This window comes from Pleurodeles waltl, chromosome 7 (assembly GCF_031143425.1).
Source record: "Pleurodeles waltl isolate 20211129_DDA chromosome 7, aPleWal1.hap1.20221129, whole genome shotgun sequence".
Classification (NCBI taxonomy): Eukaryota; Metazoa; Chordata; class Amphibia; order Caudata; family Salamandridae; genus Pleurodeles; species Pleurodeles waltl.
This window is the reverse complement of record NC_090446.1, coordinates 1,555,735,553-1,555,759,980: the sequence shown is the minus strand read 5'-3', so window position 1 is coordinate 1,555,759,980 and position 24,428 is coordinate 1,555,735,553. Positions and strand designations below refer to the sequence as shown.

At 47.3% G+C, this 24,428-nt stretch overlaps 1 protein-coding gene across 1 annotated transcript in view; it reads left to right on the top strand.

The window, feature by feature from the left end:
• The window catches only part of LOC138247473 (phospholipase A2 inhibitor and Ly6/PLAUR domain-containing protein-like), a 725,203-nt gene that overhangs the window by 11,469 nt on the left and 689,306 nt on the right, over window positions 1-24,428 (top strand). The window lies entirely within an intron of this gene.

The window sequence follows — 24,428 nt, the reverse complement described above, 5'->3', positions numbered from 1 at the left end:
TGGACGCCAACAAGCCTTGCTACACGCAAATCGTGCGTTTGGCGTTTTTGGACGCTGCTGGGGCCCAGGAGGGACCAGAAGGTCGCAAATTGGACCTGCAGAGAGAGGGGACGTCGAGCAAGACAAAGAGCCCTCACTGAAGCAGATAGCACCCGGAGAAGTGCCAGAAACAGGCACTACGAGGATGCGTGAAACGGTGCTCGCCGAAGTTGCACAAAGGAGTCCCACGTCGCCGGAGACCAACTTAGAAAGTCGTGCAATGCAGGTTAGAGTGCCGTGGACCCAGGCTTGGCTGTGCACACAGGATTTCCGCAAGAAGTGCACAGGGGCCGGAGAAGCTTGCAAAGTCGCGGTTCCCAGCAATGCAGCCCAGCGAGGTGAGGCAAGGACTTACCTCCACCAAACTTGGGCTGAAGAGTCACTGGACTGTGGGAGTCACTTGGACGGTGTCGCTGGATTCGAGGGACCTCGCTCGTCGTGCTGAGAGGAGACCCAAGGGACCGGTAATGCAGCTTTTTGGTGCCTGCGGTTGCAGGGGGAAGATTCCGTCGACCCACGGGAGATTTCTTCGGAGCTTCTGGTGCAGAGAGGGGGCAGACTACCCCCACAGCATGCACAAGCAGGAAAACAGTCGAGAAGGCGGCAGGATCAGCGTTACAGAGTTGCAGTAGTCGTCTTTGCTACTATGTTGCAGGTTTGCAGGCTTCCAGCGCGGTCAGCGGTCGATTCCTTATCAGAAGGTGAAGAGGGAGATGCAGAGGAACTCGGCTGAGCTCATGCATTCGTTATCTCAAGTTTCCCCAGAGACAGAGACCCTAAATAGCCAGAAAAGAGGGTTTGGCTACCTAGGAGAGAGGAAAGGCTACTAACACCTGAAGGAGCCTATGACAAGGAGTCTCTGACGTCACCTGGTGGCACTGACCACTCAGAGCAGTCCAGTGTGTCAGCAGCACCTCTGTTTCCAAGATGGCAGAGGTCTGGAGCACACTGGAGGAGCTCTGGACACCTCCCAGGGGAGGTGCAGGTCAGGGGAGTGGTCACTCCCCTTTCCTTTGTCCAGTTTCGCGCCAGAGCAGGGGCTAAGGGGTCCCTGAACCGGTGTAGACTGGCTTATGCAGAATTGGGCACCTCTGTGCCCAACAAAGCATTTCCAGAGGCTGAGGGAGGCTACTCCTCCCCTGCCTTCACACCATTTTCCAAAGGGAGAGGGTGTCACACCCTCTCTCAGAGGAAGTTCTTTGTTCTACCATCCTGGGCCAGGCCTGGCTGGACCCCAGGAGGGCAGCTGCCTGTCTGAGGGGTTGGCAGCAGCAGCAGCTGCAGAGAAACCCCAGGAAGGGCAGAATGGCAGTACCAGGGTCTGTGCTACAGACCACTGGGATCATGGAATTGTACCAACAATGCCAGGATGGCATAGAGGGGGCAATTCCATGATCATAGACATGTTACATGGCCATATTCAGAGTTACCATGGTGAAGCTACATATAGGTAGTGACCTATATGTAGTGCACGCGTGTAATGGTGTCCCCGCACTCACAAAGTTCAGTGAATTGGCTCTGAACAATGTGGGGGCACCTTGGCTAGTGCCAGGGTGCCCTCACACTAAGTAACTTTGCACCTAACCTTTACCAGGTAAAGGTTAGACATATAGGTGACTTATAAGTTACTTAAGTGCAGTGTAAAATGGCTGTGAAATAACGTGGACGTTATTTCACTCAGGCTGCAGTGGCAGGCCTGTGTAAGAATTGTCAGAGCTCCCTATGGGTGGCAAAATAAATGCTGCAGCCCATAGGGATCTCCTGGAACCCCAATACCCTGGGTACCTCAGTACCATATACTAGGGAATTATAAGGGTGTTCCAGTAAGCCAATGTAAATTGGTTAAATATGGTCACTAGCCTGTCAGTGACAATTTGGAAAGAAATGAGAGAGCATAACCACTGAGGTTCTGATTAGCAGAGCCTCAGTGAGACAGTTAGTCACTACACAGGTAACACATTCAGGCACACTTATGAGCACTGGGGCCCTGGGTTACCAGGGTCCCAGTGACACATACAACTAAAACAACATATATACAGTGAAAAATGGGGGTAACATGCCAGGCAAGATGGTACTTTCCTACACATACCTTTGAGAGTTTTTATTAAACCTCTCAACCAGACCATTTGTTTGTGGATGATAAGGAGTTGTGAGCTTGTAAGTTACACCACACTCCTTCCACATTGCTTTGAGGTATGCAGACATGAATTTACTACCTCTGTCTGACAACACTTCCTTAGGGAAACCCACTCTGGAAAAGATTCCCAGGAGTGCCTTTGCCATGCAGGAGCTGTAGTGGTCCGTAAGGGGGTGGCTTCAGGGTACCTTGTGGCATGGTCCACTACCACAAAGATAAATCTATTGCCTAAAGCTGTTGGAGGGTCAAGGGGGCCAACTATGTCAACCCCTACCCTTTCAAAGGGCACCCCAACCACTGGAAGTGGAATTAAGGGGGCCTTTGGAGTGCCACCAGTCTTGCCACTGGCTTGGCAGGTCACACAAGAGTGACAAAACTCTTTAGTGTCCTCTGACATATGAGGCCAGTGAAACAGGGGGACAAGTCTTTCCCAAGTTTTCGTCTGGCCCAAATACCCAGCCAAAGGAATGTCATATGCCAAGGTAAGAAGAAGCTCTCTGTACTGCAAGGGAATGACCAATCTCCTGGCAGCTCCAGGTTTAGGGTCCCTTGACTCAGTGTACAAGAGGTTATCTTCCCAGTATACCTTATGGCTATCACTGACATCCCCATTCTGCTGTTTTACAGCTTGCGGTCTTAAACCCTCTAGTGTGGGACAGGTTTGCTGTGCCACACTCAGCTCTTCCCTAGCAGGCCCACCGCACACAAAAGCTCAGCAGTGTCTGCTGCCAGCTCCTCTGGTGTAGGTTCTGCACAGGGAGAGGATTCCTCTTCCTCAAATGGGGAATATTCTGTAGAGGGAGGGATAGTGGCCATGGATTTACCCTTTCTACCCCTAGCTTTTGGGAGCACTTGCTCCTTTCTTCCAGGATCCATGTTTCCCTGTCCTTTTTGCTTTTTGGCCTGTGCCCTTGTCAAAGCAAAATATGCCCAGGAATGCCCAGCATTGCTGCATGAGCCTCTGTTCTGCTTTCCCACTTATCTCCTATCGGAGCTTATAGAACCTCTCTGGAATGCACTTCTGAGTTTAAAGAAGACCTTTATTGTTGTTAATTCTCCCCCACCCACAAGCTCCTGAGAGACAAAATTAGTAGATTTCATGCACACGTTTAAAAGTAGTCGCAGCAATGAAAGCAAAATATATCACAGTACTTTTCAGTTGCAATGTACACAGCAAATATATAACATAACTGCTAAGCAAAGCATAAAAGTCAAATTCATCACCGTATGGGCAAGGCGGTTGGGCCTAAAGCTTTATCTTTCTGGGGTCTGCAAGTTGATGACTCCGGTCAACTGCGAGAAAGAGATTTTCTACCCAAACGGGAGACTGGCAACTGACGTCTAGCTCCAGCCTGAAGTCAAGCAGATTCAAATCTAACTCCCTGTAGCCCAGACTCATCCTTAAAAGCAAACTCAGTGTGAGATCCGAACAACCTTGGAGAGTAGCCAGTTCTCCTGAGCAATTCCGCTCTCAGATTGGATTGCGAGGTAAACACAAAATCTACGTGCTCTTATCAGCTAAGGTCTTGTGTGAAGAAAACAGGTTGGTTCATCTTGTGGAAAAACACAGCTTGGAAAAAACACAGACATCTGTAATGTCTCAACTGCAATGTCTAACCCTACATTAAAGCCAATAGGCAGCTAACCTAAATATCAAATGTAATAATGTCTAATATCATGTCAAAGCCAATAGGCAGCTAAACTGAATACAGAATGTAATGGCTAATGCTTTGTCAAAGCCAATAGGCAGCTGAGCTGAATACAAAATGTAATGGCTAATGCCATGTCAAAGCCAATAGGCGGCTAAGCTGAATACAGAATGTAATGGCTAACTCCATGTTAAATCCAATAGGCAGCTAAACTGAACAAAACATATAGGGGCATATTTATACTCCGTTTGTGCCGATTGTGCGTCAAAACATTTGACGCACAATCAGCGCAAACGTTGCCCCATATTTAAACCTTGTCGCCCGAGCCCGCGGACGACAAAATTCCGCCGTGTGCATAATTTTTTAGATGCGGCAACCCGCCCTGCGTTAATGATATGCAGGATAGGCGTTCCCGTCCAAAAAATGACTTAAACGGCCGTGCGTCGTATTTATGCTTTTGGGCAAAAATGACGCACGACCGGGAGGCGGGGCCAGAAAATGACGCACAGCCCGATTTGCGTCAAAGTTTAACGCCTGGTCAGGGCAGGTGTTAAAATGGGGCAAACACACCTGTATTTAATCAGAACACACAGAACAAACAGCAGAGCAGCAGAGCAGCAACAGGGAGACATGGAGGTGATTCTAATCCAGCGTGCACGCAGACACAGAGCCCAGCAGCAACAACAGCAGCTACAACAACACCAGCAGGGACCCCAAAGGCAGCGCAGAAGGCAGGAGAGGATATTCCGCCCAAGAACCACCCTTCAGGGCCTCAGGGAACACGACATCATACAAAGGTACCAGTTGAACTGGCAGGCCATTCAGCAGCTGCTGCGCAACATTGAACAGCAGTTGGCACCCACTTTGGTGACACCCCACACCATACCAACAGAAACAAAGCTGCTTGCCGTACTCCACATGCTGGCAAGTGGCTCTTTTCAAACAACTGGTGCCCTGGTAGGCGGAATATCACAACCATCATTCTCCGCATTTCTGGCCAAAGTACTGGATGCCATCATTCGCCTGACGCCCCGCCACATCTGCTTCCCTAACACACTGCAGAAGCAGCAGGAAACTAAACAGGGGTTCTACGCAATCAGTGGCTTCCCACACGTCCTTGGTGCAGTCAACTGCACACATGTACGCCTTGTGCCACCTGCTGCAACTGAACACCTCTACCGCAACAGGAAGCACACACATTCCATCAACGTGCCGGCCATAGTCGATCACCAAGGATTGATCACCAACATCGTGGCTAAATATCCTGGGAGTGTACATGACTCATTCATCTTCCGTCACTGCACCATCAACCAACACTTCCAGGATGGACGGTATGGCAATGGACTACTTGTTGGTAAGTACAAAAACCTACTTATATGCACACTGCACAGCAACCCTCTAGGACACACAACACATACACCACAATATCAACATCTAGACAGGAACACACTGAGGTCCTGACATCACTAGCCATGTTTCTCAAGTCACCATTGAACCTGTCACACATCGGAATTTTCTCTACAGCCTAATGTGAAGATATTAATGAGTGTGGTTGCCGAAATGTCACCTTGCAAATTGTAAGTGTCCCAATGACCTTTACATTAATACATTGCTTAAGCCTAAAGGTATGGGATGTCCAGGGTACTTTGATATGGACGTGTTAACAACGCTTATAAATGAAACTCTACATTGAACTCACCCCAAGTGAAGACAGAAGGACACCTGTATCAGAAGTCACAATGCTAGGGAGGGCACACTGCACTGAAAATCCCAAAACATACAGATGACAAACAGTTAGCAGACAAACACTTGCTCAGCCAAGTAAACAACACAATGCAGATGGTATAGCCTACAAGTATAGGATGTCACATCAGTACACAAAAGAGTCACAGACAACACAAGACAACTACTGCCATTAAAGGTCTTTTCAATAGTGCCACCTACATCAACATGATCCCATTCTTTTTCTGTTTCAGCTGATCAGGGGTATGGCATCCAGCCATGGATAATGACACCATTTGGCAACCCGAATACTGCTGCAGAGCGGGCATACAACGAGGCCCATAAGAGGACACGCAGCATTGTCGAGCGGACCTTCGGCATCCTCAAGTCAAGGTTCCGCTGCTTCGACATCACTGGTGGTAGCCTACTATATTCCCCCGAGATGGTCTGTAGGATCATCCTCAAATGTGCAATATTGCACAACATTTGTGTCAAAAGGAACATTCCCCTCCTCGAACCAGACCCATACATGCCTGAAGACGAGGAAGAGGAGGATGCTGCCCTGCAACAGGAGGGGGAACAACCAAATACGGCTGCTGGAGTGCGTAGGCGCCAACACATTGGGAACAATTTTTTAAAATTATTATCACCATCACCACTTAATGAACTATTGTAAATAAACACTGATAACAAACACCACATCATGGTCTGGCTATTCATTTCTGCACACCTTTAGCTCTAAATATCAGAAGAAAAATGTCGCCTCATGGAGCATTAATGATATAACAATCAGGACACAGAAAAATACACTACAAATGTGATACCTATCATACAACGGTCACATACACACACAATGTAAATGACTGACATCCTGTACAGTTCACCTTTGAAGGGCAATAGCTGAGGACCACACCTATTGCACACATACATGTAGGAAACATGGTTCATCGCAGAAGATGTCACACAACTAAAACACCATCACTCAACTAGGGGAAAACAGGCCTCATACATCAGGCAGTTGACATGCTTTTGCTTCAGGAACAGGAATGTATGACCAGACTCTTGGCAGCAGTAATTCCAACTACATACAATCTTTGCAATGACTATCTGTCACTAGAGTAACACATGAGCAGAACATACACAGCACAAGTGCCACACATATGACAAGCATCCAGCACATCACATACCATCTACATGTCAGCCCTTTTCTAAAAACCTTACACACCCATGCGCCTGGTCACACCCCACCTGTCTGAAGAGGTCCCTGGAACGCCAATATGTGTACCCTGAGATTCCCTCATCTACATACACATACTCACAAGAGTCATCCACACCCTTTCCTATGCCTACCATTGTCATAGTACCATCTCACTGCATGGAAGTCAGCTCAAATAATACACTGGCTTGGAGTTTTTAAGGCCTGGTATCACCTGTAGATTGATTCTCGTGTGAAAGGTACTGTAGGCCATTTTAAAGCAAATCTCATCCGACAGGACTTGTGAGACACTGATGGAGGCCACACCAATGATCCCCTCCATGCACACCACCCAAATTTACATGCCCCTTCCCTGCTGATGCCTCCTACAGCATAGATGTAGACATTTGGGCAATTACACCATTAAGCATTGCTACTAATGTTGCTGTGTAACACTTTATCAGGGTTCATGTGTCACCTTCAAAACAACACAGGACATACTTAGTGTGACATGTCAACTGTCTACTGCTCCCTCTGACCAGTCCTAGTCAGACCACTGATCATGTAATTTGTGAAAGAGCTGGCTCCTGATTGACCCAGCATCCTGTCAGCCTGACTGGCACCTGTCCGTGGGTAACCCTAAATATACCCGGTAGCCACCTATGGACCACACTTGCTGTCCAAATCCTCTCTTTCCTCAGAGGCTAATTTGTCATTTGCCTCATCAATGTATACTCAAATACATTGTATTGCATCATCTGACTTTTCTTTGTATCATATTTGTGACAGTGCCCTTGAATAGCTAAATCATGGCCCATCCATTGTCTGGGCCTCATTAATGCCTAAACTACAAAGTGTGACAGTGTGCCTGGGTCATAGCCTTTGATGGTGTACGTGGCCTCCAGGAGAACCAGCAACCTCAGATAATGTCCATGAAAAGTCGACACATATGAGGACCCTGACAGTTCACACGCTGAGTAACATTGTTCAAATAATAGAGATGGCTCGTGTGTGGTGAATACCAGCCATTTACTTCTGCACAGAGGCTGTGATGTTCCCTGATGCATTTCCATCCACAGAGGCCAACTTGAGTACAAATGTTGCAATGACACATGCCGGATCCAGACCCCTGAAACATTCTCTCACTCAGCACACCACGGTTGCCCAGTTGAAAGTCTCATTACACGTCTTCAGTGACAGGGTGGGACCATCCATGTGTAGGTTACCATGTCCTCAATGACTTCAGTCACATTTAGCTACAAACGATACTCATTAGATACACGATTAGCTGCCAATAACTCATGATGAGACCTGGACGTTACAGTGACAACATACACCTTAACAGTTGATACTGGATCAACATTGGACCACACACATGTACATGTACCATCCAATCAACAAAATGGTTGCAAGCAGCCTATCACAGTAGTGTCCCAGTTGTAACGTAGCAGGAAGAATGAAACATGCCACTAAACCAGGTAATGCATAAAGGGCCACATACATCAACAACCTATTTGCTATCATGACATAAGGAACGTTGAGAATTTGCTATTAAATCAATGCTAAATGGTATGTCAGAATTCTCCAAAGAAGTAATAGGGCAAACTTCAAATGGGCAAATGGTATTACAGATTAGCAAACAGAGAATCATACTCAATTTTCATCTATGGGCCTGCTGCCAATGGTTTAGCATTACTGAATTTGGGAAAACCTTTGATAAAGTTGCAAGTCAGGAACAGCAAACCCCAGGGTGCTGGGGGCCTAAGTTCCCCTCTGCTGCACCACAAATATACATTTTTCATGCACATGTGAAGCACACACATGCATAAGGGGCATGTGTGCCCTACATGTCAATAGTGAAACATATTTTAGCTACATTAACTCATAATTAGCACATGGTTACCCCCAAAAAAGATTTAGGCGACAATTGCATTACCTAATTGGCCTTTATGCTATTTGGAATAGCTTGATACATGTCCTCACAAATTTGCTAAGGAATACATCCTGGTGTCTCTTTCATATTTTGAAAGTTGCAATCAGCAATTACCTACATATGTGCGCAATTATGAGTAATATCCATTCAGGCCAATCATTACTATTGCACTGTGAATACCTTCTATACATCCTATAAGGGACATTTGCTATAGCTAACCCCAAAGTTTATCACTTAGCACCGTTTTGTCATGCAAAATTCCATTACTCATTTGGACAAATGAAATACATATTTGTCATAATGCGTCATATTTTCATGCATACAGCTTGTGCGTCATAGTTTTTGACGCACAGGAGTGCAAATAATGCAGAGTCAAAAATATTTTTAATAAATAGATATCATATTTGGCTGCGGCTTAATTTTCACCTCTGGAACTGTAAATTATGCTGCAAACAAATATTATTTACCAATTATTACAAATATTTTGCCTCTGCATTATCTGCACTCCTGTGCGTCAAAAAATATGACGCACAACCTGTATGCATGAAAATATGACGCATAATGGAAAAAAACGGCGGCCATGTTATGCAGGATGTGATGTAATAGGATATCCTGTTTACAGATTCTGTACAGTGGGTGTACTTTCACTTTCACTTTGCAGTCTCTGATTATTCTAGACTGTGTGGCTGTGTGCAAAGTGTTGTCCTGTGAATTTGTGCTTTTGTGTCCAGAGTGCCATCTTACTTGTTGTTTTCTCATCAATATATTGTTGTAGAATACTGTCTGAGTGTGTGTTGTATAAATTTGTCCAGTCCAGTGTTGTATTTATTGTCTGTGGGAGTCTGTTGTGGGTACTGTAATATAGGGGATAGTTGGGCTCTTCTATTGGTTAAGTTTTCTTTGTATTTCCTCACTCAAACTTTCCCCATTTCCCCATTTTCTTTTTTTCTACTACTTTTTCCCCTTTTTCTGTGCCTAAATGTCTGGTAGGCCACGGCTTTCCAGGATGGGTGAGGAGGAATTGGGGGGTTTCATATGGCTGGTTTGCCATTTCCTCCCACTGATGCTGGAGGCTGGGGGTAGGGTGATACAGGGGTATCACACGGAGGCCCGAAAAGTCCAGTGGGGAAAGGTGCGCCATCACTTGGTGCGTCTGTATGGGAGCCAACGGAATGACCATCAATTGAAGCACCGCTGGGCTGACCTGATCTCCAGGGAGCAAGATCTGCTGGACCACCTGGGAATCATGATTGGTGGCCATGTTGGTGAGTACAGATCATGTAAATGTGCACAATTAAAAGCTGTATAGTGACATGAGATGATTGGTACCCAATCTGCCAGATAAGTAGCTGACTGTGTGTAATGCTAGGGAAACATACAGGGTAATTGATGCACTATGTGAAGGATGACAAATGCTAGCAGTCAGGCAGCTCATGTTTTCCACACATACAGGTTGCTTGTAGCAGAATGTAATGTAGTGCCGCCTTTGTGTCAGACAAGCGACAAATTAATGACGCAATCAGGACTCTACAGGTCACAATTGCCAGTGAAGTATGGATGTAGTAACATCATACCTACATATGTTGACGCTATAGCTAGACTGACATTGGAAACCCTACATGATGCTGAAAATGAGTGCTGCCTTCACGTCAATTGATGATAGCAATGTGGCCCAGACATATGTCTCATGTGTGTCTGGTTAGTGTGTAGGGAAATTGTTCACGGAAGTGCTATGACTGTTCGGGATAAATGTGCTCCTTCACATTTTATTGATACATGCCATATCTGAACATGAACCATATTTGTAAAGGACTCAGGTGCCCTCAGCTAACATATTAGACAGGTATTTATTGTCACTTGTGCCAAAATCCAATTAGGGATGGCAGTCCAAAGGTATGGACTAGGGTACAAACATCTATGTTTGGTGCCAATCACCATTGTTTGGACACATCAATTTATGAAACAGTAACTGTAGGAAAGTACCATCTTGCCTGGCATGTTACCCCCATTTTTCACTGTATATATGTTGTTTTAGTTGTATGTGTCACTGGGACCCTGGTAACCCAGGGCCCCAGTGCTCATAAGTGTGCCTGAATGTGTTACCTGTGTAGTGACTAACTGTCTCACTGAGGCTCTGCTAATCAGAACCTCAGTGGTTATGCTCTCTCATTTCTTTCCAAATTGTCACTGACAGGCTAGTGACCATTTTTAGCAATTTACATTGGCTTACTGGAACACCCTTATAATTCCCTAGTATATGGTACTGAGGTACCCAGGGTATTGGGGTTCCAGGAGATCCCTATGGGCTGCAGCATTTCTTTTGCCACCCATAGGGAGCTCTGACAATTCTTACACAGGCCTGCCACTGCAGCCTGAGTGAAATAACGTCCACGTTATTTCACAGCCATTTTACACTGCACTTAAGTAACTTATAAGTCACCTATATGTCTAACCTTTACCTGGTAAAGGTTAGGTGCAAAGTTACTTAGTGTGAGGGCACCCTGGCACTAGCCAAGGTGCCCCCACATTGTTCAGAGCCAATTCACTGAACTTTGTGAGTGCGGGGACACCATTACACGTGTGCACTACATATAGGTCACTACCTATATGTAGCTTCACCATGGTAACTCCGAATATGGCCATGTAACATGTCTATGATCATGGAATTGCCCCCTCTATGCCATCCTGGCATTGTTGGTACAATTCCATGATCCCAGTGGTCTGTAGCACAGACCCTGGTACTGCCAGACTGCCCTTCCTGGGGTTTCACTGCAGCTGCTGCTGCTGCCAACCCCTCAGACAGGCAGCTGCCCTCCTGGGGTCCAGCCAGGCCTGGCCCAGGATGGCAGAACAAAGAACTTCCTCTGAGAGAGGGTGTGACACCCTCTCCCTTTGGAAAATGGTGTGAAGGCAGGGGAGGAGTAGCCTCCCCCAGCCTCTGGAAATGCTTTGTTGGGCACAGATGTGCCCAATTCTGCATAAGCCAGTCTACACCGGTTCAGGGACCCCTTAGCCCCTGCTCTGGCGCGAAACTGGACAAAGGAAAGGGGAGTGACCACTCCCCTGACCTGCACCTCCCCTGGGAGGTGTCCAGAGCTCCTCCAGTGTGCTCCAGACCTCTGCCATCTTGGAAACAGAGGTGCTGCTGGCACACTGGACTGCTCTGAGTGGCCAGTGCCACCAGGTGACGTCAGAGACTCCTGCTGATAGGCTCCTTCAGGTGTTAGTAGCCTTTCCTCTCTCCTAGGTAGCCAAACCCTCTTTTCTGGCTATTTAGGGTCTCTGTCTCTGGGGAAACTTTAGATAACGAATGCACGAGCTCAGCCGAGTTCCTCTGCATCTCCCTCTTCACCTTCTGATAAGGAAACGACCGCTGACCGCGCTGGAAGCCTGCAAACCTGCAACATAGTAGCAAAGACGACTACTGCAACTCTGTAACGCTGATCCTGCCGCCTTCTCGACTGTTTTCCTGCTTGTGCATGCTGTGGGGGTAGCCTGCCTCCTCTCTGCACCAGAAGCTCCGAAGAAATCTCCCGTGGGTCGACGGAATCTTCCCCCTGCAACCGCAGGCACCAAAAAGCTGCATTACCGGTCCCTTGGGTCTCCTCTCAGCACGACGAGCGAGGTCCCTCGAATCCAGCGATGCTGTCCAAGTGACCCCCACAGTCCAGTGACTCTTCAGCCCAAGTTTGGTGGAGGTAAGTCCTTGCCTCACCTCGCTGGGCTGCATTGCTGGGAACCGCGACTTTGCAGCTACTCCGGCCCCTGTGCACTTCCAGCGGAAATCCTTCGTGCACAGCCAAGCCTGGGTCCACGGCACTCTAACCTGCATTGCACGACTTTCTAAGTTGGTCTCCGGCGACGTGGGACTCCTTTGTGCAACTTCGGCGAGCACCGTTTCACGCATCCTCGTAGTGCCTGTTTCTGGCACTTCTCCGGGTGCTATCTGCTTTAGTGAGGGCTCCTTGTCTTGCGCGATGTCCCCTCTCTCTTCAGGTCCAATTTGCGACCTCCTGGTCCCTCCTGGGCCCCGGCAGCGTCCAAAAACGCCAAACGCACGATTTGCGTCTAGCAAGGCTTGTTGGCGTCTTTCCGGCAGGAAAACACTTCTGCACGACTCTCCAAGGCGAGAGGGATCCGTCCACCAAAGGGGAAGTCTCTAGCCCTTTTCGTTCCTGCAGAAACCTCAGCTTCTTCTTTCCAGTCGAAGCTTCTTTGCACCCGCAGCTGGCATTTCCTGGGCATCTGCCCATCTCCGACTTGCTTGTGACTTTTGGACTTGGTCCCCTTGTTCCACAGGTACCCTAGATTGGAAATCCACAGTTGTTGCATTGCTGGTTTGTGTCTTTCCTGCATTATTCCTCTAACACGACTATTTTGTCCTTAGGGGAACTTTAGTGCACTTTGCACTCACTTCTCAGGGTCTTGGGGAGGGTTATTTTTCTAACTCTCACTATTTTCTAATAGTCCCAGCGACCCTCTACAAGGTCTCATAGGTTTGGGGTCCATTCGTGGTTCGCATTCCACTTTTGGAGTATATGGTTTGTGTTGCCCCTATCCCTATGTTTCCCCATTGCATCCTATTGTAACTATACATTGTTTGCACTGTTTTCTAAGACTATACTGCATATTTTTGCTATTGTGTATATATATCTTGTGTATATTTCCTATCCTCTCACTGAGGGTACACTCTAAGATACTTTGGCATATTGTCATAAAAATAAAGTACCTTTATTTTTAGTATAACTGTGTATTGTGTTTTCTTATGATATTGTGCATATGACACTAAGTGGTACTGTAGTAGCTTCACACGTCTTCTAGTTCAGCCTAAGCTGCTCTGCTAAGCTACCATTATCTATCAGCCTAAGCTGCTAGACACCCTATACACTAATAAGGGATAACTGGGCCTGGTGCAAGGTGCAAGTACCCCTTGGTACTCACTACAAGCCAGTCCAGCCTCCTACATTGGTTGTGCAGTGGTGGGATAAGTGCTTGAGAGTACTTACCACTCTTGTCATTGTACTTTTCATAAGAGAAAAATATACAAAACAAGGTCAGTGTATATACACATAGCCAAAAAGTTTTGCATTTCCTCTTTTCACTCTTTTCTAAGTGCTGAAAAGTACTTCTAAAACTTTCAAAAAGTTCTTAAAAGTTTAAAAAGTTTTTTCTGTCTTTCCAAAAAGTTCTGAAAACTTTTTTCTCTTTTTCTATCACTTTAACTCTCTCAAAAAAATGTCTGGCACAGGCAAAAATGTTGAACTGTCCGAACTTGCATATGATCACCTTAGCTGGAAAGGAGCAAGGAGTCTCTGCATAGAGAGAGGTTTGAGTGTAGGGAAGAATCCTTCCTTAGAACTGTTAATTAATATGCTTAGAGTACAGGATAAGGCCATAAGTGCCAAATCTGGTGAAAAAGTAGCTAATGGTTCTCAATCTGATCCAGGGACTCCCCCAGGAAAAGGTTCAGGAAAGAAACTTCTCAGCCTGCCCATTACTAGACAGTCTAGCATAGTTGGTACAGAGGTTGAATCACACCATACTGATGGTGTGCTCTCACATTATACTGGTAGCCAAGCTGTTAGGGTGCCCTCTGTAAGGGACAGATCTCCTTCTGTTCATTCCCATCATACCTCTGTATCTAAAAATGTCCCTCCCACCCACCCTGATGACAGATTGTTAGAAAGGGAGCTCAATAGATTGAGAGTGGAACAAACCAGACTGAAGCTCAGGAAGCAACAGCTGGATTTGGATAGACAGTCTTTAGAATTAGAGAAGGAAAGACAGAAGTTGGGTTTAGATACCCATGGTGGCAGCAGCAGTATTCCCCATAGTCATCCTGCAAAAGAGCATGATTCCAGGAATCTGCACAAGATAGTTCCCCCTTATAAGGAGGGGGATGACATTAACAAGTGGTTTGCTGCACTTGAGAGGGCCTGTGCTGTACAGGATGTCCCTCAAAAGCAGTGGGCTGCTATCCTATGGCTATCATTTAGTGGAAAAGGTAGGGATAGGCTCCTTACTGTGAAAGAAAATGATGCTAATAATTTCCAAGTTCTTAAGAATGCACTCCTGGATGGTTATGGCTTAACCACTGTAGGAGGCTGGACTGGCTTGTAGTGAGTACCAAGGGGTACTTACACCTTGCACCAGGCCCAGGTATCCCTTATTAGTGTATAGGGTGTCTAGCAGCTTAGGCTGATAGATAATGGTAGCTTAGCAAAGCAGCTCAGGCTGAACTAGGAGACGTGTGAAGCTACTACAGTACCACTTAGTGTCATATGCACAATATCATAAGAAAACACAATACACAGTTATACTAAAAATAAAGGTACTTTATTTTTATGACAATATGCCAAAGTATCTTAGAGTGTACCCTCAGTGAGAGGATAGGAAATATACACAAGATATATATACACAATAGCAAAAATATGCAGTATAGTCTTAGAAAACAGTGCAAACAATGTATAGTTACAATAGGATGCAATGGGGAAACATAGGGATAGGGGCAACACAAACCATATACTCCAAAAGTGGAATGTGAACCACGAATGGACCCCAAACCTATGTGACCTTGTAGAGGGTCGCTGGGACTATTAGAAAATAGTGAGAGTTAGAAAAATAACCCTCCCCAAGACCCTGAAAAGTGAGTGCAAAGTGCACTAAAGTTCCCCTAAGGACAAAATAGTTGTGTTAGAGGGAAAATGCAAGGAAAACACAAATCAGCAATGCAACAACGATGGATTCCTGACTGAGGGTACCTGTGGAACAAGGAGACCAAGTCCAAAAGTCACAAGCAGCTCGGAGATGGGCAGATGCCCAAGAAATGCCAGCGGTTGGTGCAAAGAAGCTCTTACTAGGCTGAAGAACTGTGAATACTGCAGGAACGACAAGGGCTAGAGACTTCCCCTTTGGAGGATGGATCCCCCACGCCTCGGAGAGTCGTGCAGAAGTGTTTTCCCGCCGGATGGACGCCAACAAGCCTTGCTACACGCAAATCGTGTGTTTGGCGTTTTTGGACGCTGCTGGGGCCCAGGAGGGACCAGGAGGTCGCAAATTGGAACTGCAGAGAGAGGGGACGTCGAGCAGGACAAAGAGCCCTCACTGAAGCAGGTAGCACCCACACAAGTGCCAGAAACAGGCACTACGAGGATGCGTGACACGGTGCTCGCCGAAGTTGCACAAAGGAGTCCCACGTCGCCGGAGACCAACTTAGAAAGTCGTGCAATGCAGGTTAGAGTGCCGTGGACCCAGGCTTGGCTGTGCACGAAGGATTTCCGCCGGAAGTGCACAGGGGCCGGAGTAGCTTGCAAAGTCGCGGTTCCCAGCAATGCAGCCCAGCGAGGTGAGGCAAGGACTTACCTCCACCAAACTTGGGCTGAAGAGTCACTGGACTATGGGGGTCACTTGGACGGTGTCGCTGGATTCGAGGGACCTCGCTCGTCGTGCTGAGAGGAGACCCAAGGGACCGGTAATGCAGCTTTTTGGTGCCTGCGGTTGCAGGGGGAAGATTCCGTCGACCCACGGGAGATTTCTTCGGAGCTTCTGGTGCAGAGAGGAGGCAGACTACCCCCACAGCATGCACAAGCAGGAAAACAGTCGAGAAGGCGGCAGGATCAGCGTTACAGAGTTGCAGTAGTCGTCTTTGCTACTATGTTGCAGGTTTGCAGGCTTCCAGCGCGGTCAGCGGTCGATTCCTTATCAGAAGGTGAAGAGGGAGATGCAGAGGAACTCGGCTGAGCTCATGCATTCGTTATCTAAAGTTTCCCCAGAGACAGAGACCCTAAATAGCCAGAAAAGAGGGGTTGGCTACCTAGGAGAGAGGAAAGGCTACTAACACCTGAAGGAGCCTATCACAAGGAGTCTCTGACGTCACCTGGTGGCACTGGCCACTCAGAGCAGTCCAGTGTGCCAGCAGCACCTCTGTTTCCAAGATGGCAGAGGTCTGGAGCACACTGGAGGAGCTCTGGACACCTCCCAGGGGAGGTGCAGGTCAGGGGAGTGGTCACTCCCCTTTCCTTTGTCCAGTTTCGCGCCAGAGCAGGGGCTAAGGGGTCCCTGAACCGGTGTAGACTGGCTTATGCAGAATTGGGCACATCTGTGCCCAACAAAGCATTTCCAGAGGCTGGGGGAGGCTACTCCTCCCCTGCCTTCACACCATTTTCCAAAGGGAGAGGGTGTCACACCCTCTCTCAGAGGAAGTTCTTTGTTCTGCCATCCTGGGCCAGGCCTGGCTGGACCCCAGGAGGGCAGCTGCCTGTCTGAGGGGTTGGCAGCAGCAGCAGCTGCAGTGAAACCCCAGGAAGGGCAGTCTGGCAGTACCAGGGTCTGTGCTACAGACCACTGGGATCATGGAATTGTACCAACAATGCCAGGATGGCATAGAGGGGGCAATTCCATGATCATAGACATGTTACATGGCCATATTCGGAGTTACCATGGTGAAGCTACATATAGGTAGTGACCTATATGTAGTGCACGCGTGTAATGGTGTCCCCGCACTCACAAAGTTCAGTGAATTGGCTCTGAACAATGTGGGGGCACCTTGGCTAGTGCCAGGGTGCCCTCACACTAAGTAACTTTGCACCTAACCTTTACTAGGTAAAGGTTAGACATATAGGTGACTTATAAGTTACTTAAGTGCAGTGTAAAATGGCTGTGAAATAACGTGGACGTTATTTCACTCAGGCTGCAGTGGCAGGCCTGTGTAAGAATTGTCAGAGCTCCCTATGGGTGGCAAAAGAAATGCTGCAGCCCATAGGGATCTCCTGGAACCCCAATACCCTGGGTACCTCAGTACCATATACTAGGGAATTATAAGGGTGTTCCAGTAAGCCAATGTAAATTGGTAAAAATGGTCACTAGCCTTTTAGTGACAATTTGAAAGTAATGAGAGAGCATAACCACTGAGGTTCTGGTTAGCAGAGCCTCAGTGAGACAGTTAGGCACCACACAGGGAACACATACATGCACACCTATGAGCACTGGGGCCCTGTGTGACAGGGTCCCAGTGACACATACATATAGGCCACAAACCTATGAGCACTGGGGTCCTGACCAGCAGGATCCCAGTGACACATAACAAACATACTGAAACCATAGTGTTTTCACTATGAGCACTGAGGCCTGGCTATCAGGATCCCAGTGAGACAGTGAAAACAGTGACAAACACCCTGACATACACTCACAAACAGGCCAAAAGTGGGGGTAACAAGGCTAGAAAGAGGCTACCTTCTCACACAACCCCCCCCCAAACGAAGGACAATAAGGCTAACCTTGGCCAGTTGAGACTTTATTGTCTAAGTGGTGATAATTAGAGAGTAGCTCTGCAGTAGACTGGTTACTCCCTTTATCATCCACTATATGGTTACTTCCCTGTGGGGATGTAAACCACCCTGTTTGAAGTTTTTTAGCTAAGCAACAATGTGAAGATGTATTTTCAGAGTTTCTATCAGTAAGTTTTAGTTTAGAGCAGTGGGAATTGTCCACTGAACCTATTTGTAGTGATGGAAATGCCAGACAGGGATGCTGTCTCAGAAAAGCCATAGCTGGGCAAACACTTTGTCCATATCGCTGGAAGAGGGAACAGGGATGCTGTTTCTCTTGAGTTGGAGCAGGGCAGGGATGCTGTCCTATGAGCTCCACACTAGGGCAGGGATGCTGTCCTAAGTGTTGTGAGGTAGTGTAGGGTTTCTGCACCAAAGTTTCTCTTGGAGGGTTGGAGGGATGCTCCATGTTAACTAAAATGGTGCTGTTTTTCTCACCAATGTTAGTTATCCCACAGAGAGGTACTTCCACCTCAGGGAGTCCAGCTTTGCCAGCTGATGATTCCCTTGGAACAGGTGCCACCCCAGGAGAGGTTTCTCCCACCACAGGAATGGTATCCTGAATGGTAGGGTGGTTAGGGGATACTGTGATACCCTTTTTACCTGTTGATGGAGAGGGATCCTGAGTTTTCAGGCCTTCTCTCCTTTGCTTTTTCATTTCACTTGAAATGAGAGGGAACAATTCCTCAGGGATGCCCAGCATGGCTGCATGGGCATAAAACTCTACATCAGCCCAACCTGAGGCCTCTAGGTCATTTCCTAAGAGACAGTCTACAGGTAAGCTAGGTGATACCACCACCTGCTTAGGGCCAGTAACTCCACCCCAACTAAACTGAATTATAGCTAAGGGAAGAAACTTAGTGGAGTTATGGACATCAATAATCTTATACTGTTGTCCAATGATGTGTTGTTCAGGAGGCACTTGGTTTTCAGTCACCAAAGTGAAACTGGCACCTGTGTCCCTGTAGGCCAAGGCCTCAACACCATTTATTGAAACTGTCTGCCTGTACTTATCCATTGTAAGGGGACAAGCAGCCAGTGTGGCAAGGCCAATGCCACTAGGTGTGACAGAAACTGTCTTGGGACTGATTACATCAGTTTCCACTATGGACCCATAAGTGAACCCAACTACACCCTTTGCTTGACTGTTGCCAGCAGTCCCACCACTAGTACCACTACTGCTAGGGGCACTAGAGCTTGATGTATTAGTGGTGGTAGGCTCAGGGGGTTTACCTGGACAGGACTTATCCCCTGGCCTATGGCCTCTGTTTTTACACACAAAGCACCAAGGCTTTTTAATGTGTGCAGGTTGGGAAGAAGAGGAAGAATTTGTTTTATCCCCACCCTCTGAAGAGTGTTTAAGATTTGAAGTGGGATCTTTGGTTTTACCCTTATCCCCATGCTTATCTTGAGATTTTTCACCATCTTTCTTCTTATTGCCATCTTTGTCACCCCCTGTATGAACTTTTCTGTTCACCCTTGTTCTGACCCATTTGTCTGCCTTCTTTCCCAATTCTTGGGGAGAGGTCAGATCAGAGTCTACCAGGTACTGGTGCAACAAATCAGACACACAATTATTAAGTATATGCTCTCTCAGGATTGTGTTATACAGGCTTTCATAATCAGTAACTTTACTGCCATGTAACCACCCCTCCAAGGCCTTCACTGAATGGTCAATGAAATCAACCCAGTCTTGTGAAGACTCCTTTTTGGTCTCTCTGAACTTTATCCCGTACTGTTCAGTGGTTAAGCCATAACCATCCAGGAGTGCATTCTTAAGAACTGTAAAATTATTGGCATCACTTTCTTTCACAGTAAGGAGTCTATCCCTACCCTTTCCACTAAATGATAGCCATAGGATAGCAGCCCACTGCTTTTGAGGGACATCCTGTACAGCACAGGCCCTCTCAAGTGCAGCAAACCACTTGTTAATGTCATCCCCCTCCTTATAAGGGGGAACTATCTTGTGCAGATTCCTGGAATCATGCTCTTTTGCAGGATGACTATGGGGAATACTGCTGCTGCCACCATGGGTTTCTAAACCCAACTTTTGTCTTTCCCTCTCTATTTCTAAAGACTGTCTATCCAAATCCAGCTGTTGCTTCTTGAGCTTCAGTCTGGTTTGTTCCACTCTCAATCTATTGAGCTCCCTTTCTAACAATCTGTCATCAGGGTGGGTGGGAGGGACATTTCTAGATACAGAGGTATGATGGGAATGAACAGAAGGAGACCTGTCACTTACAAGGGGCACCCTAACAGCTTGGCTACCAGCATAATCTGAGAGCACATCATCAGTATGATGTGATTCAACCTCTGTACCAACTATGCTAGACTGTCTAGTAATGGGCAGGCTGAGAAGTTTCTTTCCTGAACCTTTTCCTGGGGGAGTCCCTGGATCAGATTGAGAACCATTAGCTACTTTTTCTACAGATTGGGCACTTATGGCCTTATCCTGTACTCTAAGCATATTAATTAACAGTTCTAAGGAAGGATTCTTCCCTACACTCAAACCTGTCTCTATGCAGAGACTCCTTGCTCCTTTCCAGCTAAGGTGATCATATGCAAGTTTGGACAGTTCAACTTTTTGGCCTGTGCCAGACATTTTTAGAGAGAGTTAAAGTGATAGACAAAGAGAAAAAAGTTTTCAGAACTTTTTGGAAAGACAGAAAAAAAACTTTTTAAACTTTTAAGAACTTTTTGAAAGTTTAGAAGTACTTTTCAGCACTTAGAAAAGAGTGAAAAGAGGAAATGCAAAACTTTTTGGCTATGTGTATATACACTGACCTTGTTTTGTATATTTTTCTCTTATGAAAAGTACAATGACAAGAGTGGTAAGTAGTCTCAAAGCACTTATCCCACCGCTGCACAACCAATGTAGGAGGCTGGACTGGCTTGTAGTGAGTACCAAGGGGTACTTACACCTTGCACCAGGCCCAGGTATCCCTTATTAGTGTATAGGGTGTCTAGCAGCTTAGGCTGATAGATAATGGTAGCTTAGCAAAGCAGCTCAGGCTGAACTAGGAGACGTGTGAAGCTACTACAGTACCACTTAGTGTCATATGCACAATATCATAAGAAAACACAATACACAGTTATACTAAAAATAAAGGTACTTTATTTTTATGACAATATGCCAAAGTATCTTAGAGTGTACCCTCAGTGAGAGGATAGGAAATATACACAAGATATATATACACAATAGCAAAAATATGCAGTATAGTCTTAGAAAACAGTGCAAACAATGTATAGTTACAATAGGATGCAATGGGGAAACATAGGGATAGGGGCAACACAAACCATATACTCCAAAAGTGGAATGTGAACCACGAATGGACCCCAAACCTATGTGACCTTGTAGAGGGTCGCTGGGACTATTAGAAAATAGTGAGAGTTAGAAAAATAACCCTCCCCAAGACCCTGAAAAGTGAGTGCAAAGTGCACTAAAGTTCCCCTAAGGACAAAATAGTTGTGTTAGAGGGAAAATGCAAGGAAAACACAAATCAGCAATGCAACAACGATGGATTCCTGACTGAGGGTACCTGTGGAACAAGGAGACCAAGTCCAAAAGTCACAAGCAGCTCGGAGATGGGCAGATGCCCAAGAAATGCCAGCGGTTGGTGCAAAGAAGCTCTTACTAGGCTGAAGAACTGTGAATACTGCAGGAACGACAAGGGCTAGAGACTTCCCCTTTGGAGGATGGATCCCCCACGCCTCGGAGAGTCGTGCAGAAGTGTTTTCCCGCCGGATGGACGCCAACAAGCCTTGCTACACGCAAATCGTGTGTTTGGCGTTTTTGGACGCTGCTGGGGCCCAGGAGGGACCAGGAGGTCGCAAATTGGAACTACAGAGAGAGGGGACGTCGAGCAGGACAAAGAGCCCTCACTGAAGCAGGTAGCACCCGCACAAGTGCCAGAAACAGGCACTACGAGGATGCGTGACACGGTGCTCGCCGAAGTTGCACAAAGGAGTCCCACGTCGCCGGAGACCAACTTAGAAAGTCGTGCAATGCAGGTTAGAGTGCCGTGGACCCAGGCTTGGCTGTGCACGAAGGATTTCCGCCGGAAGTGCACAGGGGCCGGAGTAGCTTGCAAAGTCGCGGTTCCCAGCAATGCAGCCCAGCGAGGTGAGGCAAGGACTTACCTCCACCAAACTTGGGCTGAAGAGTCACTGGACTGTGGGGGTCACTTGGACGGTGTCGCTGGATTCGAGGGACCTCGCTCGTCGTGCTGAGAGGAGACCCAAGGGACCGGTAATGCAGCTTTTTGGTGCCTGCGGTTGCAGGGGGAAGATTCCGTCGACCCACGGGAGATTTCTTCGGAGCTTCTGGTGCAGAGAGGAGGCAGACTACCCCCACAGCATGCACAAGCAGGAAAACAGTCGAGAAGGCGGCAGGATCAGCGTTACAGAGTTGCAGTAGTCGTCTTTGCTACTATGTTGCAGGTTTGCAGGCTTCCAGCGCGGTCAGCGGTCGATTCCTTATCAGAAGGTGAAGAGGGAGATGCAGAGGAACTCGGCTGAGCTCATGCATTCGTTATCTAAAGTTTCCCCAGAGACAGAGACCCTAAATAGCCAGAAAAGAGGGGTTGGCTACCTAGGAGAGAGGAAAGGCTACTAACACCTGAAGGAGCCTATCACAAGGAGTCTCTGACGTCACCTGGTGGCACTGGCCACTCAGAGCAGTCCAGTGTGCCAGCAGCACCTCTGTTTCCAAGATGGCAGAGGTCTGGAGCACACTGGAGGAGCTCTGGACACCTCCCAGGGGAGGTGCAGGTCAGGGGAGTGGTCACTCCCCTTTCCTTTGTCCAGTTTCGCGCCAGAGCAGGGGCTAAGGGGTCCCTGAACCGGTGTAGACTGGCTTATGCAGAATTGGGCACATCTGTGCCCAACAAAGCATTTCCAGAGGCTGGGGGAGGCTACTCCTCCCCTGCCTTCACACCATTTTCCAAAGGGAGAGGGTGTCACACCCTCTCTCAGAGGAAGTTCTTTGTTCTGCCATCCTGGGCCAGGCCTGGCTGGACCCCAGGAGGGCAGCTGCCTGTCTGAGGGGTTGGCAGCAGCAGCAGCTGCAGTGAAACCCCAGGAAGGGCAGTCTGGCAGTACCAGGGTCTGTGCTACAGACCACTGGGATCATGGAATTGTACCAACAATGCCAGGATGGCATAGAGGGGGCAATTCCATGATCATAGACATGTTACATGGCCATATTCGGAGTTACCATGGTGAAGCTACATATAGGTAGTGACCTATATGTAGTGCACGCGTGTAATGGTGTCCCCGCACTCACAAAGTTCAGTGAATTGGCTCTGAACAATGTGGGGGCACCTTGGCTAGTGCCAGGGTGCCCTCACACTAAGTAACTTTGCACCTAACCTTTACTAGGTAAAGGTTAGACATATAGGTGACTTATAAGTTACTTAAGTGCAGTGTAAAATGGCTGTGAAATAACGTGGACGTTATTTCACTCAGGCTGCAGTGGCAGGCCTGTGTAAGAATTGTCAGAGCTCCCTATGGGTGGCAAAAGAAATGCTGCAGCCCATAGGGATCTCCTGGAACCCCAATACCCTGGGTACCTCAGTACCATATACTAGGGAATTATAAGGGTGTTCCAGTAAGCCAATGTAAATTGGTAAAAATGGTCACTAGCCTTTTAGTGACAATTTGAAAGTAATGAGAGAGCATAACCACTGAGGTTCTGGTTAGCAGAGCCTCAGTGAGACAGTTAGGCACCACACAGGGAACACATACATGCACACCTATGAGCACTGGGGCCCTGTGTGACAGGGTCCCAGTGACACATACATATAGGCCACAAACCTATGAGCACTGGGGTCCTGACCAGCAGGATCCCAGTGACACATAACAAACATACTGAAACCATAGTGTTTTCACTATGAGCACTGAGGCCTGGCTATCAGGATCCCAGTGAGACAGTGAAAACAGTGACAAACACCCTGACATACACTCTCAAACAGGCCAAAAGTGGGGGTAACAAGGCTAGAAAGAGGCTACCTTCTCACAACCACTGAACAGTACAGGATAAAGTTCAGAGAGACCAAAAAGGAGTCTTCACAAGACTGGGTTGATTTCATTGACCAGGCAGTGAAGGCCTTGGAGGGGTGGTTACATGGCAGTAAAGTTACTGATTATGAAAGCCTGTATAACACAATCCTGAGAGAGCATATACTTAATAATTGTGTGTCTGATTTGTTGCACCAGTACCTGGTAGACTCTGATCTGACCTCTCCCCAAGAATTGGGAAAGAAGGCAGACAAATGGGTCAGAACAAGGGTGAACAGAAAAGTTCATACAGGGGGTGACAAAGATGGCAATAAGAAGAAAGATGGTGAAAAATCTCAAGATAAGCATGGGGATAAGGGTAAAACCAAAGATCCCACTTCAAATCTTAAACACTCTTCAGAGGGTGGGG